We start from the raw sequence: 23,012 nt of genomic DNA on the forward strand, positions 1-23,012 counted from the left end.
GAAGTAAAGCTGCTAATAGAGGCAAAGCTGGTTAATATTACATAGGACAATGAAATATCTTAGGATAAATAAAACTAGCACACATTTAACTAGTATTGATCAAGAAAAAAAGAGAAGACCCAAATTACTAAAATCAGGAATGAAAGAGACATCATGACCAATCTTACATAAAGGAACAGATTTAGAAGAAAATACTATGAACAACTATATATGCCAACAAATTAGATAACTTATATGGAATGGGGATATTTCTAGAAAAAAAATGAACACATCTGTAACAAGGTAAATGATTGAATTAGTAACCTTAAAACTTACCATTCAGAGAACTATTAATTGTGATTTAGTTTTTAAATATAAAAAGTAGGGAACACTTCTCAACTCATTATGTGAGACCAGTGTTACTGGGTCCTTACCCACAGACATCACAAAAAAATAATAGACACATGAAATATAGACACAAAAAATACGCAATGAAACCTAGCAAATATAAATTAAGCAACCTATAAAATGGTATATATACTCCAAGACCAAATAGAACTTACCCCAGAAATGTAAGTTTAATTTAATGTCTGAAGATCAGTTAATGTAATATATCATATACTAGAATGAGTCGAAAACTTATGATCACTTCAACAGACAGAGGAAAAATTAATTAACAAAAATCCTACATTCTTTGTGATAGAAGAAAGGGATTTCCTCAGTATGATAAGATCCATTTTTGGAGAACCAACAGATACCATACTTAACTGTACCATGAAAGACTGAATTTTCACCATCACACAAGTATGCCCACACTTGCAACTTTGACATTGGAATAGAGGGACTAGCCAGGGGAATTAGGCATTATAAAGAAATAAAAGGCATTTATATTGGGAAGGGAATGGTAAAATTATCTCTGTTTACATCTGGTATGATTCCAAGTATAGAAACTACTAAGAATACATTAAAAAAATATCTATTTAAAACTTATAAGGGGGCCTCCCCGGTGGCGCAGCGGTTGAGTGCTGGGTTGCGAAGCTGCCCGCAGCCTCTGCAGTGCCGGTTCTATTCCCGGCTGCTCCCCGGCCACCAGAGGAGGGTCCCACATGGCGCGCAGACCTCTCCTGCCGCCCGCTGCTCCGCTCAGCAGTGTACTTCGGTCCTTCTGCCTGCTCTGCTCCCCGCTCTGGCTCTGGTGAATTCTCTCACCCTCCCGCGCTTCTGACTGTACCCAGTGCATGTATAAACAAAACAAAACAAAACAAAACAAAACAAAATAAATAAAGCATGCCTCTATAAAAAAAAAAAAATAAAACTTATAAGGGAATTCAGCAAGGCTTTGAGGTACAGGTTACATATCTAAAAATCACTCATATTAATAAACAATAGCAGTGAAAAACTTGAAAATAAAGCTAAGTGTTCAATTATATTTACAATGGTATCAAAAAGAATAAAATACAGGAATATATTTTATAAAAGTAGCACAAGACACACTAAAAATCACAAAATATCATTGAACAAAATTAAGGAACATCTAAATAGATGGAAAGATATTCCATGTTCATGAATCAGATGCCTTACTATCAAGATGACTTTACTTCTCAATTGATCTACAGATGCAAAATTATCCATATAAAATACCTTCTTCTTTTTTCAAAAATTAACAAGCTAGGGCCTCCCCGGTGGCGCAGTGGTTGAGCGCTGGGTTGCGAAGCTGCCCGCGGCCTCTGCAGCGCCAGTTCGATCCCCGGCTGCTCCCCGGCCACCGGAGGAGGGTCCCACATGGCGCGCAGACCTCTCCTGCAGCCCACTGCTCCCCTCAGCAGTGTACTTCAGTCCTTCTGCCTGTTCTGCTCCCTGCTCTGGCTCTGGTGAATTCTCTCACCCTCCCACGCTTCTGACTGTACCCAGTGCATGTATAAACAAACAAACAAACTAAATAAATAAATAAAGCATGCCTCTATTAAAAAAAAAAAATTAAAAAAAAATTAACAAGCTAATCATCAAGGGAGTCAAAAGAGTTAAAACAATCCAGAAAAAAAAAAACAAATCTGGAAAACTTACTTTGCAATTTCAAAACTTACTACAAAGCTACAGTATCCAAGAAAGTGCGATACTGGTACAATAGACATATAGATTAATGAAGTTGGATTGAAAGTTCATAAATAAATCCATATGATCAAATCATGGTAAACAAGGGTTCAAATACAATCCAAGGGGGAAGAAACGGTCTTTTTAACAAATGGTAACAGGACAATTGAATATCCGTGGACAAATGAATGGATTTGGAACATTGTCACATAATACAAAATAAACTCAAAATGGATCATGGACCTAAATGTATGTGCTAAAACACTAAACACTTAGAAGGAGGCAGTAAATCTTGGTCTAGGCTTGATGAATGCTTTCTTTGATGTAATACCAAAGCCTAAGCAACAAAAGAAAAAATTATAACTAGCACTTAAAATTTAAAATTTTATTATGAAAATAATGGTATCGTAAAAGTAAAAAGACAAATCTTATAATAGGAGAAAGTGCAAATTATATATTTGATAGGAGATTTCTATCCAGAGCATATATATAAGGGAGGTGCAAATTCAGGGTCTCCCATTTAGCTGCAGTCAGGCTCTAAGGAGGGCCTGCAATAAACTGAAGGTTTGACTGGGGCTGGAGAAGCAGTTTCCTAGATGACTCCTTTACATAACTGTTGGCAGGAGATCTCGGTTCCCTGCCACATGAGCTTCTTAAGCTGCTTAAGGATCTTCACAAGATGACCTCGAACTTCCCCCAGAGCAAACACTCCAAAAAACCATGATGAAGGCACAGTGACTTTATTGTCCTGCCTTCAAAGTTATAAAACAGCATTTTCATTTCATTCTGTTTCTTAGAAGCAAGTCTCTAAGTCTAGTCCCTACTCAAGGGCAGGGGCATTAGGTTTCCCTAGGGAGTACAAAAACTGTATGGCCTCATTTCAAAGCAACATAACACAGTGCCACATATATACATCCTCTTGTCTGGTAGTCTCTATTACCTTTTTGATTTTTGTTTTCCTCACAGTATTTGATACTATTATACTTATGTATGTAGGTTATGTACATATTTTTATATCAATTATTGATTTCTCCACTGGAATGTGAGGCTTATAGAAATAGGAATTTTACATTAATACATACACACTGAATACTCAGCACCTATAATATACCAGGCACATTGTGCCTCAATAACTACTTGGTTTCCTAAATTTAAAAAATGGGTGGATAAGCTTATGAATTATGGGGGGGGGGAGGCAGCCAGGCTTGGAAAGCAGGGATTGTGACTCCAAACCTAGTTTCCCAACATCTTATCTTAGAGGAATTCTAAAAGTGGAATGTAATTTAGTGATTTTAGAATAGGAAAAGTGGATTCCATGAAGTGAAGTCACTCCATTTGAGGCCTCCTCCACTCTTTCCAAATCCAAGACAGACCCTTGAGACCTAGGAAAGTTTTTGTTTTTTTTTCTGCTCCATGTACGCAAAGAAAAATCTCCCATCTTTTGCGAGTTAATGTGGGGGTTTGGGATGGAGTAGGGGTATGTCTGTTAACAACACATTTCCTCCCCTACTTCAGAGAGAAAGTTTGGGGAACACTGAAATAACCTTGGTTATCCGGGATTTAACAGAAATATTGTAGCTGGGTTTAGGGGTAAAGGACACTGAATACTATCTTGCACATTCATTTTGTTTGGGGATTCAGTAGCATTTCTGAAAGCCAAATGTTGATGCTCCTTGGCTGGGGAATAAGGAAATCCACATGCAATTGGGAAACATTGTCCGGAAAAGTTTACGAGATTGGGAATTCACCACTTATTTGCTGGAAATCTTACTTTCCATACCTGCAAAATGGCAGATAGAGTTGGTTTCAATACTTTATAAAGTTTAGAGGTGTCTAACTTTCCTTAAATACCTTTCACCAGCTTCTTATTAGAAATTTTAACAAGGATCAGCAAGCATGCGTTCACATTTCTCTCTCCCTTCTCTTGCATCCTCTGGACATTACAAAAATAGGGACACACATACGCATGCACACACACACACATTTACATACACAGAAAACATGAGAGGAAATAAGTCATTTCATAACTTTTGTAGAAAAGAAAATTAGAGGGTGAATATCAACTGGTATTGAGATATTGAAGATAGGCTCTACCCACTGAGATAATGAAGACAAAATACCCATTCATATTACATGCTTTGAGGCATTATGAGGCAGATGGTGAGTTTGGAATACTACAGAATGGATATTATACCTCTTCCCTCTCACCTTCCAGCCACAGTGGAACCAAGAATGGCAGCTGCTCAAATGTTGGTGGGTATGGGGTTACTTCAGGAACAATGACGAATCTACCAGCTTCAGTGGGCATTTCATCATATCACTTATCTTCACTGAAGCTTCAAGACCAAAACCAAAAGGCCCTGGTCCTCAGGGCAAGACCTTAGAGGCCACCTCATTAAGCCTGGCAGGAGGGAAGTGATGGAGATGAAATGGGACAAGTTGCTATTCACCCTCTAATTAATTTGCAGTGGGAAGGAAAAGTCTTAAAATTTTCCATCTGTGTGTCTGCCTCTGCCCAGTGGAAGAACAGCACCCTCAAAACAATCACAGTGACAATAACGATGGAGACAATGGCCACTCTGTGTAAGTCTTGGCTCCAGGAAACTTCCCGCCCTGCTGTGACAGCCCAAGGAAAGGACACAGGACTGTCTCCCTCAGGAATGTCTGGAAATCACATCCTGTCTAAAGGTTTGGGTCCTAGGGCTGCCACATTTTCATCAAAAGTTTTTTCAGCAGAGGGAAGGAAGAAGAAGAATAAAAGAAAATATTGGGAGGCAGCAAATAAGTAAAAAGGCTGAAAACTAAGATATTTACTTTGGGCTCTGTGATATATGAAAGCTGAGAAATGAAAAATGTCAGAGCTGGGGAAGCTCTCAGAGTCGCAGTCCAACACGATTGCATTTTAGATGAAGAGATACCAAAGATGTTAAGGGATTTACTCAAAATCACATGGTAGGAAGGTCAAAGGTTAGAAGGCTATTGTTAGCCTTGCAGACAGAAACAAAGGGGTCTGAGGAACACAGGAGACCAGGAAGAACAAAGTCAAGGTGCTGGTGTCAACTGATTTCTAGAAAGTGTGATCTATACTATTTAGTGGCTATTAGGGGGCATCACAGAGAGGATGGAATATAGGGTTGCTGGCTTGGCACCCTGAGCGCATCAGGGTGTCATTGTTAAGGTGGAGGAAGCAGAAGAGTGAGAAGACCAAGAGTTTGAGAGTGTGTTTGCCATTTAAGAGAGAAAGTCAATTTCAATGACAAGTAATCCATTTGGTGTAGAGCTTAGGAGAAGGGTTCAGATTGAGAGACAATACAGGTGACAAAGTCACGGTTATACATGAAGTCTTTGAGAAGGAATTTGGGAAAGAGGAATTTTGTCATCCCTGAAGTGAACAAGAGCACCTGAATGTGCTTGATAGGCAAGAGGAGAGACTAGAACCAGGGGAACTGAGGAGTGAGCAGAGTCAGGGAAGACATGCTGTGGGGGTTGAAAGTCAACGGTAGCTCACTCTAGCAGGGTCTGTGGAGTCCATGGGTGCATAACCATGCCCCAGGACCTTTCCCTCTTTGCCAGTCTGTCCTTTTTTTTGTCAGGATAAGGCAGGAAAATCTCCAATACATTTGTACCACTATGGTCTCCAAGACATACCAGCATGGTGGTCTTGTGAAGCTCCTGAGGCAAAGCCACAGTTCCCACATGCAGCTCAGGGCAGGTGCCTCTAAGATCAGTCTCCACTCATGAGCCACATGAATGCTCCATCAGCTCCACTTTCAATATCTACATTGTCTCTTTTGGCCTGTCATCTTCTCCATCACTATCTATGAAATCACATCCACCAGTTTAGCAGACTTACGTGGAGGTTTGCAAAAAAGAGGAGAGGAAAGGGAAGAGAAAGAATAGGGAAAAGCAGGAAAAAGCACTCAAATCCAAGATACCTTCAAAATCTTAAGTTTCTCTCAAAACACCTCAGAGCATCATTAGTAAATAGGCAATAAGCTTCTATCATGTGTCCCAACTGAGAAATTTCAAATACATATTTCCTAAGAAATAATTATGCCATTAAGTTTCTCAAACTACGATAATGTGTAATATGCATGATAGAACTTCAAATGAGTTCTACAAATTGATGGACTTAGAGTCAGGGGGTGTAGGAGAAAGAACACTGGAATAAGAGGGAGAGACCTGAGCTTTAAACTTGGCCTTGGCAGCAGTGAGTTGTAAGCCTGCAGGGCACCTCCACTCAATAAATGTTTCCTGAGCTGATAGATGGTCAAGGAGCTAAGCCAAGTCCCACAACTACCATAACAAGATGATGAGACATAACAAGATGGTGAGGTTGCAGATGACAAAGCAAGCACATAATACCACTGGAATTTTTTTTAAGTTAGAAATTCAAAGAAAAAGGAATAGATTTTGAAAGATGAATATGACTTCCAGAGTACAGTTAATGTAAAATGTTCTATGTGACAGCAATTTCAGAAGTGAAAGAACAGAGCAGACACATTGTGAAGGCTTTTTAGGAACCATAAACAATCATTTTTACTAGAGGTCAGGTACGTGCCCCAGGAAGAGTCAGACAAGGCTAGAAAAGTGGAATGGAGCTGAGCAAGAGGCCCTTAATCATGTTAGACCTGGGGAGTCCTTGGAGGTCTTATGTTATAAGACCATAATGAAGTTTTGTCTTATGAAGATCAGACTCCCTCAGGTATTGCTAACCTATGAGGTTGTAGACACAGAATCTGAAAGAACATTCAGGAAACTGTTTCAGCCACCTGCCTTCTTTTTTTAATATTTTATTTTATATAACTTTTACATCATTTTTCATCTTTGCACAATGTATGCATTTTCATTAAGGTTATATTCCCCATACAACTGCACCCCCCTGCCTTCTATAAACCTCTGTTCCTTCATCTACATAAGGACTGGGACAAGCCAGTGTCATCAGTCTCCAGTCTGCTCTGTCATTCAGCTTCCAAGTTTAACTTGAAGTAGGTAAATGGACAACAACTAGGCAATTCTCAGGAGAAGTAAGTGCCACATTGGAGGAAGGTGGGAAAGAAGACCAGGGAGAATTTGCCACTAATTATATGTGAATATGTGTGTACATGTATGTGTGTGATGTTATTCTCTTAAAGAATTGGATGTTTGTCAAGAGTATTTAACAATTCAGTCTCATTTGATCAGAGTACTACTTTTAGCTCTTCCTTACATGCAGAAGCCACGTCTTATTCATTTTTCATCTTTGGTATCAGGTTGAAGCATAATGCATGCTCCATCAATGAATGCATTCAAGAGTCATACTGCTAAATCTAATACAAAATATCCATTTGTTTAGTAATAAGGTTTGCAATCACATACCCAATTCCTTCAGTTTCACTTAGGAAGCTATTTTTCCTGATTTTCCCACCCTTTTTTGCATTGGCTTCCTCGAGTCCTGGTTTCTCCAAAGCATTCTAAGAATGAACAACCATTCTTTTTTTTTAAGATTTATTTATTTATGCATACAAGAGCTGGGGTACAGGCCAGAGGTGTGGAGGGTGAGAGGATTTACCAGAGCCAGAGTGGGGAACAGAACAGGCAGATTAACCAAAGTACACTGCTGAGGGGAGCAGCGGGCAAGTCAGGAGAGGTCTGCTGCACCATGTGTGTTGCTCCCTGGCTGGCTGGGAATCGAACTCATGCTGCAGTGGCTGCAGATTGCTTCATAGGTTGCGTCTTAACCTTTGAGCCACGAGGGAGGCCCTGAACAGCCATTCTTAATGATACCTATTCATTTTGTCAAAATGAAAAGTTGTACAAAGTATGCAGGCAAGCATAGAAGTATATATTAATCTTAAGAGGTTGGGGCTGTCTTGATGGATTACCCCTGTTATTTTCCACTGTGGGCTCCCAGATGGGTTGGATGGTGCTCAGAATTCTCAGATTATTCCAGGTCTTTCCCAGCCAGGTCCTTAGGAGAAAAATAAAAATCCAGTCTGGAACCTCAGATCTATGAACTGTGGATTTCCCCAGCATCCAGTCTTCACCTCTGAAGGTGTCTGCTCTGCCAGGGACCGAGTTTCTTGATTTCTGCTCAACAATCTTGCCTGCCTTGGCAAGACCTCCTCACACCAATCTTTGATGCAGTGGGATATCAGGAAAGGAGAAGAATTAAATACTCCTTCTTGCTACACTTTGTCATCCCTGAAACAGTTGACTGGGCTTTGGTTTGGGAAAGAATTTTACACTGAAGCCATCTGGAGAGAAAAAGCAAATGTCTTTTTGTATCATGCTTTTCCCAGGCACACTGGGCCAAAAGAGATTTATGTCTGTCCCACAAAAAAGACATGACTGTGACTTCTAGGGACACCTCCTTGTAGGACAGTGGGGTCAAAAGGAAGAGAGGATGGGAAAGTAGGAGGTAGCTCTGCCTTGCCCCATCACTGGCCCAGGGATATGTCTACAGCCCAACTTTAAGTTCTCTCCACCTTGGTAAAATGAGGGTAATTAACACACACCCTGCCTCAGTTCTTTTTGTGGTGAGTCCAAAACAAGAAAGAGTAGTGAACATTGGAGCAGCACTACATGGAAGTCATGATCACTGGTGTCCTTTACCAATGTACTCTTGACTGAGCTTTACATGTTGACTTATTCATCTCAATTAGAAAATTTGTGACTCATGCAAATGATTACTGACTTAGTTCCCTCTGAATTCCCCTTTCTTGATATTTCTCACTTCTACAGGGCACAATATATTTCAGTACAAAACTTCACATCAAATAAAACTGAACCATAGGGAAGAGGCATCTAAGGACTTTGACTCCTTGGTGAGGGACTTGGGATGAACGTAGCAACTGCCTGGCCAAACTATTTATATACTGTAATATTTCAGAGTAAAAAATGGTGGTCCAGTAAGGAGTTTGGGTAAACCTTTGGAACTTCTTGTCCTGAGCCATGCTGAACTGTAGTAGAGAAAAAAAACTCCCATTAGTGAATTATTCAAGTGGTCTCCAGGAGACCGGGAGATGCTTTGCTTTCACAGGAGATGAGTGGTCTCTCTCTGTTGGGGCTGTGGGTAGAAGCTGCGCTGGCCTGGAGGCAAGTGCATTCATCCTAATGATACCATGTTATCCTTACACATTCCTTTTGATTTTGTAAATGCATGTCTGTTTATGCAATCTCCTCTTCTATCTATCTTGGTGGAAGCTCATTTGTGATGGAGCAAAATGAGTCAACTTGAGCATCTCCTGAATCATGAGTGAGATATAATAATGGACTGGAGTGATATTTGATGTAGAGGCAAGGAAAGAGGAAAAGAAGACAGAGAAAGAGAGAAAACAAGTGAGATACCCACAGCCCAGGTAAAGACAAGCACCAGCATAATATGAATTTGTACTTTCCATTTTAGGTACAATTCCACACAAGTGTTGTGTTTTCCACTTCGCACCCCAAACTCAGGTAGTGAAGTAGGAAGGAAAGGTCATTGTAACTGAGACAGAGAGGAAGGCAGTGGAGTCTGCCAGTCTGACTTCCCATCCTAATAATTTTCCAGCTATCTGTCACAGGTAAGCCTCTACACACCACAGAACAGTCTTGGGGTGTCAAATAATAGCTAATGGTTTATCTTACTTCTTGTTTTACTTACGCCTATCTGTGTGACTCCTCGCTGGAAATTTCCACCTATAAAATCAAAGTACAGCAAAGAACTGCCTACTTAAGGGTAAGAGAGTGAGTGGGTCTTGCACCTCCCTCCATGCTGTTGTCTTAGGGTTCTCTACCTCCAGGTCTGGAAGAATGACTCTGGCCACGGAGTGTAGTTTGTGTGTTTACAACTTCCTGCTACCAGTGCAGTCCAAGAGAGGAAATCTCCCTCTGCTACTGGTTAATTTTCGTCTGCATGTGCTGTCTGTTTTCTTCTTGGTAGGTTAGGAGGAACTAAGGTAAAAGAGGAGGGCGAGTGATCCAGAGACATTGTGGGAACTGGATTTCTGTTATTAGCCTGAACATGTGGTTATAGCAGATACCAGTGTGATTTGGGCAGTCATGGGTGAGGAAGTGTTCTGACAGGCAAAGCATAAAGAGGGTAGCATAGGATGCCATGTGCAAGAATGGACGCCCTCAGGGCCCTAGGACCGTTGCACAGCCTGCACAGATGTCTATAGTGAGCAGCTGACCACAGAAGTGAATTTTCAAGGGGTCCTTCTGCCCAGAGACTTCCTTTTATGGTCTGGCAGCCAAGTGCTTGAGTGTTCTCCAGGTGAGGGCACCAAGAGCTGCCACCCAAGCTGCTGTGGAAACCATGACTGGCAGACCCCCCAGATTCCCCATATTTGTTGCCTAGACCTGCCTCATATCTTCCCTTGCTTCTGACTCTCAACAAAGGGATGCCAGCCTGTCTGCTTTGTCTGGGAGATTTCCGCTGCATTTCTGAAGTGTTGGCTCTCAAGAAGTACCTCCAGGCCTCTGAGTCTTCCTCTAGTTCAGTCCAGCTACAGAAAGGACACTTATTTCCTGGCTGCACCTTGACAAGAACCCATTCACCTGCTTCCTCCCAGAAGAATTCATTCTGTCTCCCTCCCTTCACCCTTCACTCCACACCCCTTCAAAACTCACGGACCCCAGAATGGAGCATTCCTTTAAATATGGGAGGGCTGGGACCCTTCTATTCAGCAGCAAGGGGAATGGGGAATTGTAATTTCTGATATTGTGAACTTGTTGAAAATTTCATAGCGTGTTTTTGCTGAGTTGTGTCTGATTTTCCTTGTCTTCTCATTCACTACTTCTGCCCTCTTTGAAGTGTTGTCGTTTCCCTTGAGCCAGATACCAGCAAATCTCTGGGAACAGATGCACAGAGACACTGACGCTCACAAACACACACACACACACGTGCACATGTGCACACTCGCACACACCCGCACACACATGTACATGCACACACCCTCACAAAAATCTACAGGGAAAAGTACTTGGTCTCCAATTACTTCTCAACACACTAATTTCTTCTTCCTTTTTAAGAAAATTATGTTACATCTGCAGAAGACAATACAGTCTTTGTTTTTAAAATGAGAAAACTGAAAAGTACAAAAGAGGTGAAAAAAATCACTTCAATATTCTGTCCTTAAAATAAACTTTACCGGTATGTATTAGGTAAAAATCACTTCTGACCTCTGGCAATGTATATAGATATGTACAATTTTACCCCAAAAGTAGGATCTTATAAAAAAAATCAAAAATATTAGTTTGATTGAATATAAATGAAGAAAAAAACTATTATGAAACTGAGGAATCGCTGAATAACAAAAATATTTCTTTGCTGCATGAGTTAGTAATTCTAAAAAAAGCCCTCTTTGTTTTGGGAGTGAGAGAAAGGAGTTGTGAAACTTTAAAATATGGGAATCATTATTCTTAAGACTTTATTCTAGGGGCCTCCCTGGTGGCTCCGGGAGTTGAGCGCCACACTGTGAAGCTGTCTGCAGCCTCTGCAGCACTGGTTTGATCCCAGCCAGCTAGGGGGAAACCCACATGGTGCAGCAGACCTCTCTTGACTTGCCCACTGCTCCCCTCATCATTGTATTTCGGTCTGTCTGCCTGTTCTGTTCCCTGCACTGTCTCTGGTGAATCCTCTCACCGTCCCTCACATTTGGTCAGTGCCCCAGTTATTGTATAAATAAATTAATCTTTAAAAAAAGGACATTATTTTAGACCTGGGCTTTTCAAATGGAGCTTGCATTTTACATGTGTTTTTATACTATGTTTCTCAAAAAAAAAAAATCAGAACTCACAAAGTGTCTGAATTATTATTTACACTCCTACCACAAAATGTTTACATCATCCTTGCTATGTAAATGGCACTAAAAATCCCCCCTTTACTGGCAGATCTTTCAGGTAAGAGGGTACATTAAAGGTGAAGCGGGTCAGAACACCCATTTGAAAGAAAATAGTCTGGTTTTCAGCCTAATTCTCCTTTTCTTTTAGCAACAACAGTCTATTAACTAGCATTACCCAAATTTCTAGAAAATTTATAACATGTAACTTAAATAATAACCCTTATTTTAATGGAATGTATATATTTATATATATTCTTATAAAACTGTCTAAAATTTGGTGGGTGGTGTCAGAGTAAGCACAAAAATGCTTACAAAGCTGTAGGAGGTTTTGGTGGTAAGAGCAGTACCACATCTAAGACTCCATGGCACACAGGTCTTCCAAACTTAACACACCTCTCTTAATATTTCAATGGGTTCAATAAGATAGGTCAAGGTGACTTGTGAAAATCCTCAACTTCTGTTCTTTGACATCCCAAAGACCCTAACCCATCCCCACCCTGTGCTTTCTTTCCACAGTAAAACTTCCCCTTCCAACCACAACACTTCATCCCACCGTCTTGCTCCCTCAATCATCTCTAGCTACCATTTCCCCCCAGCCCCCACCTTGCTCTGGTGTTGTCATGAGCCTCTGCTGCAAGCAGCAGCTCCCTCTCTCAAGAATGTGCTTGACTTGCTTTTGCCTTTTCTCTTATCAGAGAGTTTAGAGAGGGGAGAAGATGAGTAGGCAGCATCCAAAAGTTCAGTCATAGAGGAGTCTGCTACTCCCTCTGGGCTGATGACTTGTGTCCGGTCACAAGAGCTTTGTGGCTGGGCAATGAGCAGAGGTGGTGAGAGAGGGTGGGGACAGCGTGTCTGTGTCCCAAAATGTCAAAAGTAGCAGATTTATTAGCACTGACAAGCATGAAGGAAAACCTTCTTCAAGATTCTTATCTGCTGTGAATTAGGGCAGAAATGACTGCTAAAGATTCTGAGTTTGGGAGGGTGTGTGTGTGTGTGTGTATGTGTGTGTGTGTGTGTGTTCTGGGTGATAGAGCTTTGAGTGGGAATCAAATAGAGTAAGAAAATGAGAACAATTGGGCGGGGGGCGGGAAGTATACATCAGGTACTTTAAAAATTCAATCCAAACAAAAATAGCAGAGGGATGTCTGTGGACAGCATGCTGGCTGTAACCAAGACTGGGGAGGAAGCTCTGCCTGCTGGGGCGGTGTAGCAACAGTGCTCTGATTGGCCAGACCTGTGCAAAGAACAGGCCCATAGCAAGACCAAGCTGGGCTCCTGCAGGCAGCTGAACTGGGCAGGCCCAAGCAGGCCCTGCAATGACAGGCTTTGAACCATCCAATTACTCCTGCTGGCTAATGGCAGTTGTGAATCCTGATAACACTCTGCATCGTTAGCCCAACACAACTACTTCTGCCTGTTGCTCCTGCCTCCCAAGGTCTGGAATGTGTGCTCCCAAGAACCATAATCCCTTAAATAGATAATTGTAATAACAGCAGGGAATATCTCAGTAAACTGGCCAAGGAGTCAGGAGCCTGGGTTCTAGTTCATTCTATATATCTACCATTGATAGAGGTGGCATATACATCACCATATGAATTCATAGCCCTCATAGAGGGAGAAACAATTGTCATCCTACTTTCCAGATAAGAGAATTGAATCAGAGAATGCCTGGGATATGCCTGCTGTAGCTGTGGGGCACATGTGGATGCTCTAAAATCTGATGGTTGACAGCAGCCCAGTATCAATTGGATAATTATATTTCCTTATAGGCAACAAAGTACTGACAGCTATGATCTGAAATTAAATCATTAAAGCATAAGGGTAAGCCAACAACTCTTATTATTAAAAATCTCTATTACCAGGAGAAAAGGTTTAGAAAAAAATTTGGAGTATTTTCCAGTGGGAGGTTCATAGACAATATAGGATATATTTACAAATGGAATACTGAAAAGTAGTTGCCTGAACTGGATCAGCATGGATAAAAAGAATATATTTCATAACTTAATGTTGACTGAAGTAAAATACGTCAAGCAATATTGTTTAAGGAAAACTTTTAAATATATAAAGCAATACTATCAACTTTATAAGTTTTCTCTTTCTCTCTCTCTCTCTCTCTCTCTGTCTCTTACACACACACACACACACACACACACACACCACATACTTCAAAACTATCTGAAACCTAAGTAACAAACAAGTCACCTATGAGTAGAGAGATATGTGTGCTTATCATATTACTCTTTCAGCCTTTCTGAATTAAGAAAACAAACAAGAGAGTACTTCTTGCCAGCATCTTCATTACTGCTGCCTTGCTCATGGGGTTGTTGATTCTGGAACATTCTATAGGACTGTGAGGTGTAGTAACAAGTAAAGATGTGTGTACTCTGATTTTTTTTTTAAGTAGGAACAGTCAAAAGTCCTGTTTTTCAGGGAGAAAAGAAACTAGTTGAAACCTTTGAGATGTTATCCTTGCTTTGTAAGCCCTTTGTCCTGCCTCCCCTTCTCGTTCAAGAAGTAGCTTTTATTTAGCATCTTCTCTGTGCAGGGGTCAACCTCCAGGGTCTATAGGTGCTAATGCAATTGTTCTATTCTTCTAAGTATTTCACCAGGGATGTACACTTATCTGGGAAAGCAAGTTCTTGAAATTTATCTTTATGCCTCAGGAAACAAGGAAGTGCAAATAACAACTCAGGTGGGAAGAGAGTAATGTTCCAAGCACACTCCACCCTGCAGACCAGAGTGGGAGGGCAAAAAGATCAAATTTGCATGTCTTCATTTTCCCCTTCCTTGGGTGAACCTCTAGGCCAGAGCAAGTATGATGGAAGTGTCCAGTGACATTCTTCCCCTAGCACAGCCTGAAGGATCATGTGAGCTTCTGGAAAGAGACACACAAAAAGCCATAGTGCCATGGACAATAGCTGAGCAGAGGGTCGGGAGAGTAGCTAGACAGACTAGCCCATGCTGCAGCTCACATTCCCACCACACAACCATTATAGTGAGCAGTGGACCCAGAAATTCACAAGTGCTCCAAAGAGGCCCAGGGAGGTGCTGAGAAGACCCCAGGTTAAGAGGAAGGTGCCATAATGCCCCAAAGGTCACTTAAGACCACTAGCTCCCATTTAGTTCTTCTTCCATTTTTTTCCTTTATTTATTTTTGTGTAGAAGAACTGGGGTGTAGGCCAGAGGTGCAGAGGGAAAAAGGGAGCTGAGAGGATTCACCGGAGACAGAGTGGGGAGCAGAACAGGCAGATCTACTGAAATACACTGCTCAGGGGAGGAGAGGGGAAGACAGGAGAGGTCTGCTGCTCACCATGAGGGTCAGCTCCCTGGCTGGGGATCAAATTCAGGCTGCAGCTATAGGTGATAGTGCTGAGACTCAACCCCTAGGCCACTGGAGAGGCCCTGCCCATTTTTAAATTGGGCTAAGGGAAAAGACAAATACAGGATGGAGTCGCTTATATGGGGAACATAGAGAAACAAATCAAAGGGTCAGATAAAACAAATTAAAAAACTAAGCCTTAAAAGCTGACTACAGAATGCAAGTAATGGTGGGGGGGGAGGCAAGAGCAGAAGGGAAGGAGCAGAAGCATCCCCGGAGGTAACTACAGGAGCTTCAGTGAAGGGCGAGCTGTGGCAACAACATGTAAAGCAGGGAATCTACACTTCTAACATGCAAACAACAATGTAAACTAATGCTAGCACAAGAAAAAATATTATTTAAAGAAGGTTGAAATTTAGAAAACAAAAGGCCAGTGGCAACCAACCCAGGGACTAAGACACACCATCTACTCCACACTGGACACTCCTGGGAATGCATTTTGGCTCAGAACACTTTCCTCCATTATGAAGTCCCTTAGTTCCCTACCCCCACCCCAACCCCCAGCTACCATCTTGGAGGAAAACAGAGGAAGAAGAGAAATGCTAAACTCTGAGACTCTTTGCGATGAGTGGTATTTACCTGGAGGACACTGAGAGTCATTAACTGGAGACATTTTGCCACCAGTCAGTGCTATTTAAACTCAGCTGTTACAGGAGAATTTTAAAGACTACATGACCCACATTTTCTTTGTCTGGTTAAATGCAATGTGAAGCAATTGGCAACATAATGCATAGCCCGGTTTTGCCCTCTGTCATAAGAATAAAGGTCAGATATCATCATTGATGGAGGCACACGGAGAGAAGGACTGCTCAGGAACATAATTCTCCATGTTCATTACATTACCCCTTTTAATGACCCCTGTCAATTCTTGTGAAAAGTGAATTTTTTGTTTTAACTCAGTGTTACAGCTTTAAAGACTGTGGTGGAAGGTACTGAGTTTAAGTTTAAAATACTAGTGTGGTGAGTAGAAAAGGTAAATAAAAAGATTTCTTTAATTTATACATGCACACACATGCAGAATACACAAATGAACTAAATGTATTTTCTGATACTAAGTTACTGGGCAATTATCTGGACTATAGGATCAGCAAGAGTCTGAGTCCAAATTAAGTAGACAGTTAATGAGCTTAACATCCATCATCCCTGGCACCCTGTACAACCCTATAATTCTTTGCTGAGATGAAATATAAATAGGACCGAAAAGAAACCTGGCTACCAACAAGTAAGGTTTTCTTTCTTTGCCTGGCCCCGTGGGTTCTCTCTTGCAGTGGGAGCAGCCCCCAGATGGACAAGGCTTTGCCAACTCAAGCAGTCCTGCCCATGGTGGGGTTTCCTGAAAGCGATGCCCCAGTCACCTTGCTGCAGGGCATGTAAGAAGGACAGCAGCTAGCCTCGCCCCCTTCACTGACCTGGGCAGTGGGAGCTGCAGGTCATCAGATGAGGGCCTTTGTCAGTGCCTTCTGACCCTTACACTGTCCTAAACTGAACTCTGCTCAGCTCCATCCCTGCCGCCTGCCTGCCTACTCCCTCAGTGTCAGCCCGCCCCTTGCTGGCTCAGCCTTCCCTGCCTTATTTGGTTTAAATTACTTCTTTGAACTTTGGTCTCATTATTTTTGGACTGTCATTTGGTCTGGAAGATTTTCTTTCCATGGGTTCCTTCTGTTCTCCTTCCTTTTCATTCTCTTGGATGTGCTTCCCAAGGCCTCTTTTTACAGTTCCTTTTGGGTAGATTTTATTACCTTCATGCATCTTAATCTGAGGAGGAAGAAGCTGCAGGAGTACTGTCAATTCCCCTACCCCAATTCCTGCTTGCTCTGTTGTTAGGGGAGCTCCCCAGTGAAGTGACTGGGGATCTCTGTTTCTCCAGCAGCTCAGGACCCAACTCATGGAATGAACTTTTCTAGTTTAATATGAGGAATCAATTTCCATTGTCATCCTGGGCCACCACTACCCAATCCCTACTCTCCTGGGCAAAGCCATAGACTTGGGGCTATCCTTCACCTGTCAAAGATTCCATGGCACTATTTCTCATACTTCCCTAGTAGCAAGAGTTCAGTATGGTGGTTGAATTGGCTTGGATGTTTTGAACTGCAAGTTAACAGAAAACTGTATCTCAACGGACTTGAACAATTAAGAAAACATATTGTCCCCATAACAGAAGTCCCTGGCATGGGGGGATTGATTATAATATTGGTTAACTTGGAGAACAATGACATCAACAAGACTTAGATTTTTACCATCTTTTTGCTCTACTACCTGCACTGTGTGAGCTCATCTTGGTACTGGCTAACTTACTAGTTACAAGGGGCTTACACAGTCTTACCCTGACACCATAATATCCAAACATATGTGGACTTTTGCAAGTTACTTTGTCTCCCAAGACCTTGGTTATGTCATCCGAAATAGCAGTAAATAAGAGCAACCACTTACATATTGAGTAGTGTAAATCAAGCAGTCTTCTAAGCCATCTCATATATCAATACATTTCATTTGCACAACAATGCATTGAGGTAGGCCATATTGTTATCTCTACTTTAAAATGAGGGAACTGGGCCTCCCTGGTGGCACAAGGGGTTAAGACGAAACCTATGAAGCAGTCTGCAGCCTCTACAGCACGAGTTTGATCCTGCGCCCAGCCAGGGAGCAACCCACATGCGCAGCAGACCTCTCCTGACTCACCCAGTGCTCCCTTCAGCAGTGCATTTCAGTCAATCCGCCTGTTCTGTTCCCCACTCTGTCTCTGGTGAATCCTCTCACCCCCTGCGCCTCTGACCTGTACCCCAGCTCTTGTATGCCTAATTTTTATAATAAATAAATAAAATGGGGGAACTGAGGCACAGAGAAGTTAAATGCACTGCCATGTCACATAGCTAGTAAAGAATAAAGACTGTGATTATAACAACTCATTGTACTGTCTCTAAATGAAATAGTAAGCTAATAAAAACAGCGCTTACCTCTGTGAACTGCAAGTGACCAAGGAAAATAATCCAGGTTAACCATTTAGCAGAGTAGACTGAGCATAACAAGTACTCAGTAGGTAGTAGGTAAGATTCTACAGTCATTTCAAGTATACACAAGTTAGCCTAGAGCAGGTTGAGAGAATAAAACAATCTTTTACTGGTTTTCCCTTTGACCAAATCTCTCACAGTGCAAAATCGTGTTCTAGAACCCTACTCTTGATTGACTGATAACTCACTATTTAATAAACTTAGTCCTGGCTTTTAACAGACCAAGAAAAAACCTCCATGTGCATGAAGTTACATGATCGACAAACTCACAGCTAGTATGTACCTGGCTGTGATCTTGGGGAGACTTTCCAGTTCTTTCCTCAGCACTAACAAAATCCTCTTTTGCCATCAACCCACACTGGTTTTAATTCTGTTTCTGGAGCCATACACTTTATTCTTTTTCTACTTAAAAATTATGATATATCTTAAATGTGTAGAAAATCAGAGAATAATTTAAAAACACAATAAAAAAAAAATAAAATAAATAAAAGAAACAAAAGAACAGTCTAAACTAAATCAAAGCAAACCCTAGCAATATTACTGTAGAATTGAGGCTACTAGAGGCAGAGGGTGGGGAGCAAAGGGAGGGAAGGTCCTGGTGGACTGTGGTGGAGGTTTTTGGGTGCTTTGATGGTGAATATGGTGTGATGACATACAACTGCATAGGCATGAATGAACCTATACCCCCAAATCATATTATTTATGTACAAATATTGTTGTAAGCTAACACAACCTTAATAAAAAGAAGATATAAAAAAAAAACACAATATGAACCACCACAGAGATTTTTTAACTTTTAATATCATGTTTCAGGCCTTTTTAAATATAAATAAATAAAATATCAAAGATACAACTGAAACCCTCTTCCTTCATTCTCCTTGTTGGCAACCAGGCTCTTAAAGGTATGAATCCCACCTACACTGGTTGTTATATTATTTTGTGAACTTGGTAACTTTTAAGAAAAAGATAAAATGCTACACACACACATACACACACACTCACACACGTTGCTTTATTTAATCAATGTTTATTTTCACTGATTTTTGTCTTTTGATTTTCTCTCTCTCTACTTTTTAAAAAACTCTTTTCTCCTCCCCTCCCTTCAGTTGAGTTCCTACAGTTCTAATTATACTTCTCCCCATCACCAAGTTTTCCCCACTTGGCTTCTGGTTTTGAAGTTGTACTTGTGCTATTCTAATGGTTACTCAACTATTCTTAATACATATGCTTATAGTCACCTTTTTTCCTAAGAGCTAAGTTTATTATCATTAGCATAAGACAGGATAATCATTTGTTTTAATTATTTACTGAGTACCACCACCACCACAAATATTCTTTGGAGCTTGTTGCCTAGACTGGTGAGCCCACAATAATGCAAAATTTATTTTTAGAGTTAGTGAAAATAATGCATTGTAATTAAATATTTTGCAATGATTTTGTCTTCCTTTCAATTTTTCCCTCTAAATTTCACTTTTCTCTTTTTTGAACTATGTACAAGGGCCTGTGAGTAGTAAATTGTTTGTCTTTAAGTAATGGAATAGGTCCTTATTTTGTCCTCACAAATAATAATTCAGTAGGTATGAAATTCTAGGTTGACTACTTTTTTTTCTTAGTGTTTTTCAAGTATTAATTCTTCCGTAATTGGGACTCTAATGTGGTTGAAGAGAATTCTTTTTGTATGTTTACTTCTCTTTTATTTCTGTATATAAGGCTAATGTTTACCTAGGAATTTTCCAAAATACAAATTGGAAAGAATAAAATATATTTTTAAAGAGTAAAAACTAAATAAACATTTTTACATTCTTGTATAGCCATCTCTGGAGATTTTTCATCTTTCCCATCTATGCCCATTAAACAGCTGCCTTTCCTGTCTCTCCCCAGTCTCTGACAACCACCATTCTACTCTGTCCCTGCAAAATTTGACTACTATAGGTGCTTCATATAAATGGAATCATATTGTATTTGTCTTGTTGTGTCTGGCTTATTTTTCTTAGAATAATGTCTTCAAGTTCCATCCTACTTGCAGCATATGGCAAAATTTACAAAGATAAGTTTTTTGATTAAAAAAAGTCTTTTGCTTCTAGTAGCTTCTAGTATTCACTTTATATCATTAATGTCCATAGCTTCACACAGCATAAACAAATAAAAGTTTGTTTTTAATTATTCAATTTATACTTTATGTGAACTTTCAATCTAAGAATTCATATTTTCAATTCTGGAATTGTATCATTTTCTATGTTTCCCCCTAGAACTCATAATCAAAAGTATGTTGGACTCTCTCAGTCCATTTTCTAAGCTTCTTAACTCTCTATCATGTTTGTACACATAAGTATAATTTCCTTTGCTGTCTACATCTTGCTTATTTCCCTGAGTTTTATTTTCCTATCCTACTAGTTAGGTTTCCCCAGATACACCAAATCAGTAGAATGTGTGTGACTGTGCACACATGCACGTATACACATACACACATACATCTGAATCCTATTTATTCTATGTGTGTATATGTATAAAGAATGGTGAAACCCCCAAGACTAACAAGAAACCAACACCACCCCTAGCCTGAAGAAGCAAACAGAAGGGAAGAACTTAACTGTACAGAGTTAAAATTTGGCTATAGGAAATAACATTCTGGCAGGAGCTGTTTTGATAGAGAAACATTGTCCACTGCCAAACCCTAACCAGGTAAGGACAGAGATAGGGAACAAATATCCCAGTTATCTCCTTCTCCCATTCACTGATCTCCTATTTGTGATTTCCATTGGCCAAACCTAAAGGGAACAAGACTGCAAGGGACTTCTTAACACAGTTGAGAAAGGCCATCCTCTCAAGGTACTCAGCAGACTGGAACAGGTTAAAGAGTGGACTTGTATATGGTAAGTACAGATACTGAAAATATCAAATTTCCCAAGACTATACATTTTTTCATCTTAAAAATACTTAATATATTAACTTTCTTTTTTCAATCTCCTCCTTTAGCTATTGTCTTTTTTTTCTTTTTTCTTTCACAAGTCATTTATTGAATGTGTTGTCTAAATGAGCTGTCTGCACTTTATTCTCTTTATTCCTCAACCTTTGGTGGTCCAGATATATTGTTTACAAACCCTGAAATTTCTCTCAATTAAGTTGTTAATTTCTTCTTAATTATAAACCAAATCAAAATGTTTCTGTTTTTATTACTTTTATTGAGGTACTCCTTTCCTACATCTCTCTCCCCTCTTGGTTTCTGTGTGGCCACTTCTTCCCAAATGGCACCACTTCTTCTCAAATGGCACCACAAAGGTAGCATGTAGAAGGAGTAGCCCCCATGTAAGATCTGAAGGCTCCACAGGAATGAGGTCAGTGGTGGTAGAGGTGTGGTGACCATGCAAGAGAAGCATTATGTGCAGTCGCCATTGCTACTTGTTTGCCATCAGTGGCTCTACAGTTGACTACTAAACTCTACAAAGTCACTTTTCAGAATGGGAAAAGCTGAAGTGATCTGGAAGGAATGTAAGTTTCCATAACAAAGACATATAGAAAACTTGACAGAAGCATCTTTTTAAAAAATGTGTCAATTTCAGCCTTCTATCAACATTCGGTTCCTTTGATGTGGCCTCATCCCCCAGATCATTACTTATCCCATCCAGAACCTCAATGTGCAACAGCAAGCAGTATCAACTGACAACCCTCCACATTGCAGGACATCGGAACGGTGGAACTGTAAGAAGAGATGGGGTCATCAAAGAGTCCTGTCCTGGCAAACTGTACCCCATGTGGCCCCTTCATTCTTCTGACCTATGAAAGAAGTGAGAAGAGAAAAGTAAGGTGGGAGAAGAGGAGGCGCTGAAGATGGAGCAGGCAGGTGGAATTCACAGGTTTTTTTTTTCCAAATTAAAGAGACACTATTCTCTGCCAGGGCTTCTGGGCCCTGGTACAGCAAGAAGTCAAATACAAGCATTCATCTCCTTGCAGATGGGATCCACCTCCCCACTTGGAGCACAGACAAAATGTAGTTGAGAGGCCCAGTGGAAAAAGTTGAGTATACCTCAGAGGACTTTGCCTCTGGATCCCCTTGAGTTCTCTCCCCAGGAGTGCTTGACAAATATGCACAGCAAATAGGCTGTCCAAGGAATGCAGCCATCTCAGCCATTCATTACCAACACTCAAAACCACCAGGCAGGAAGAGCAGACAGAGAGCTGGGTAGGATCTGTCTCCGGTGAGGTTTGGAAACAGGAGATACCCTGACTGGGCAGGCTGAATTGATGTGGTCTGGCCTAGGAGCAAGGGAATGGACAGAATGACCTTCACCATTCTCGGCCAGGCTGGTGGGACTATGAAAAGAGACATTTGATTTAGTCTCGGGTTCTACCCAAGTGATTCTGAAATATTCCTAGACAGCTGCCAGGAAGTCAATGGTGGGTGAAACAAAGACCCAAGAGCCAAGATTGCAGGTTTCCAAACAATTTTTTCAGCCCCCTATGTGTTTTCCTTTCTGTCTGTTTGCTGATTCTCATTTTCTGATAAACTATAGGATCTAGGACCCTCAAGGGCAGGGCTCTGTTCTTTCCTTCCCCTCCTGCCAATCTGTGCTGGACTGTTTTAAAAAGAAGAGTTACTGTTTGACTCAAGTTCATTTCTCTGAATTGCAATTTGTCAGCCACAGGGCAATGGAGGGGATAAATGGGTGAGCAGTGACAAGAATGACAAGGAGGAATAAACCTGGATCATGATGATTACTCATTTACGCACTTCTTATTTATACTCTACTC

The sequence above is a fragment of the Talpa europaea genome (genome assembly GCF_964194135.1).
Source record: "Talpa europaea genome assembly, chromosome: 1".
Taxonomy (NCBI): Eukaryota; Metazoa; Chordata; class Mammalia; order Eulipotyphla; family Talpidae; genus Talpa; species Talpa europaea.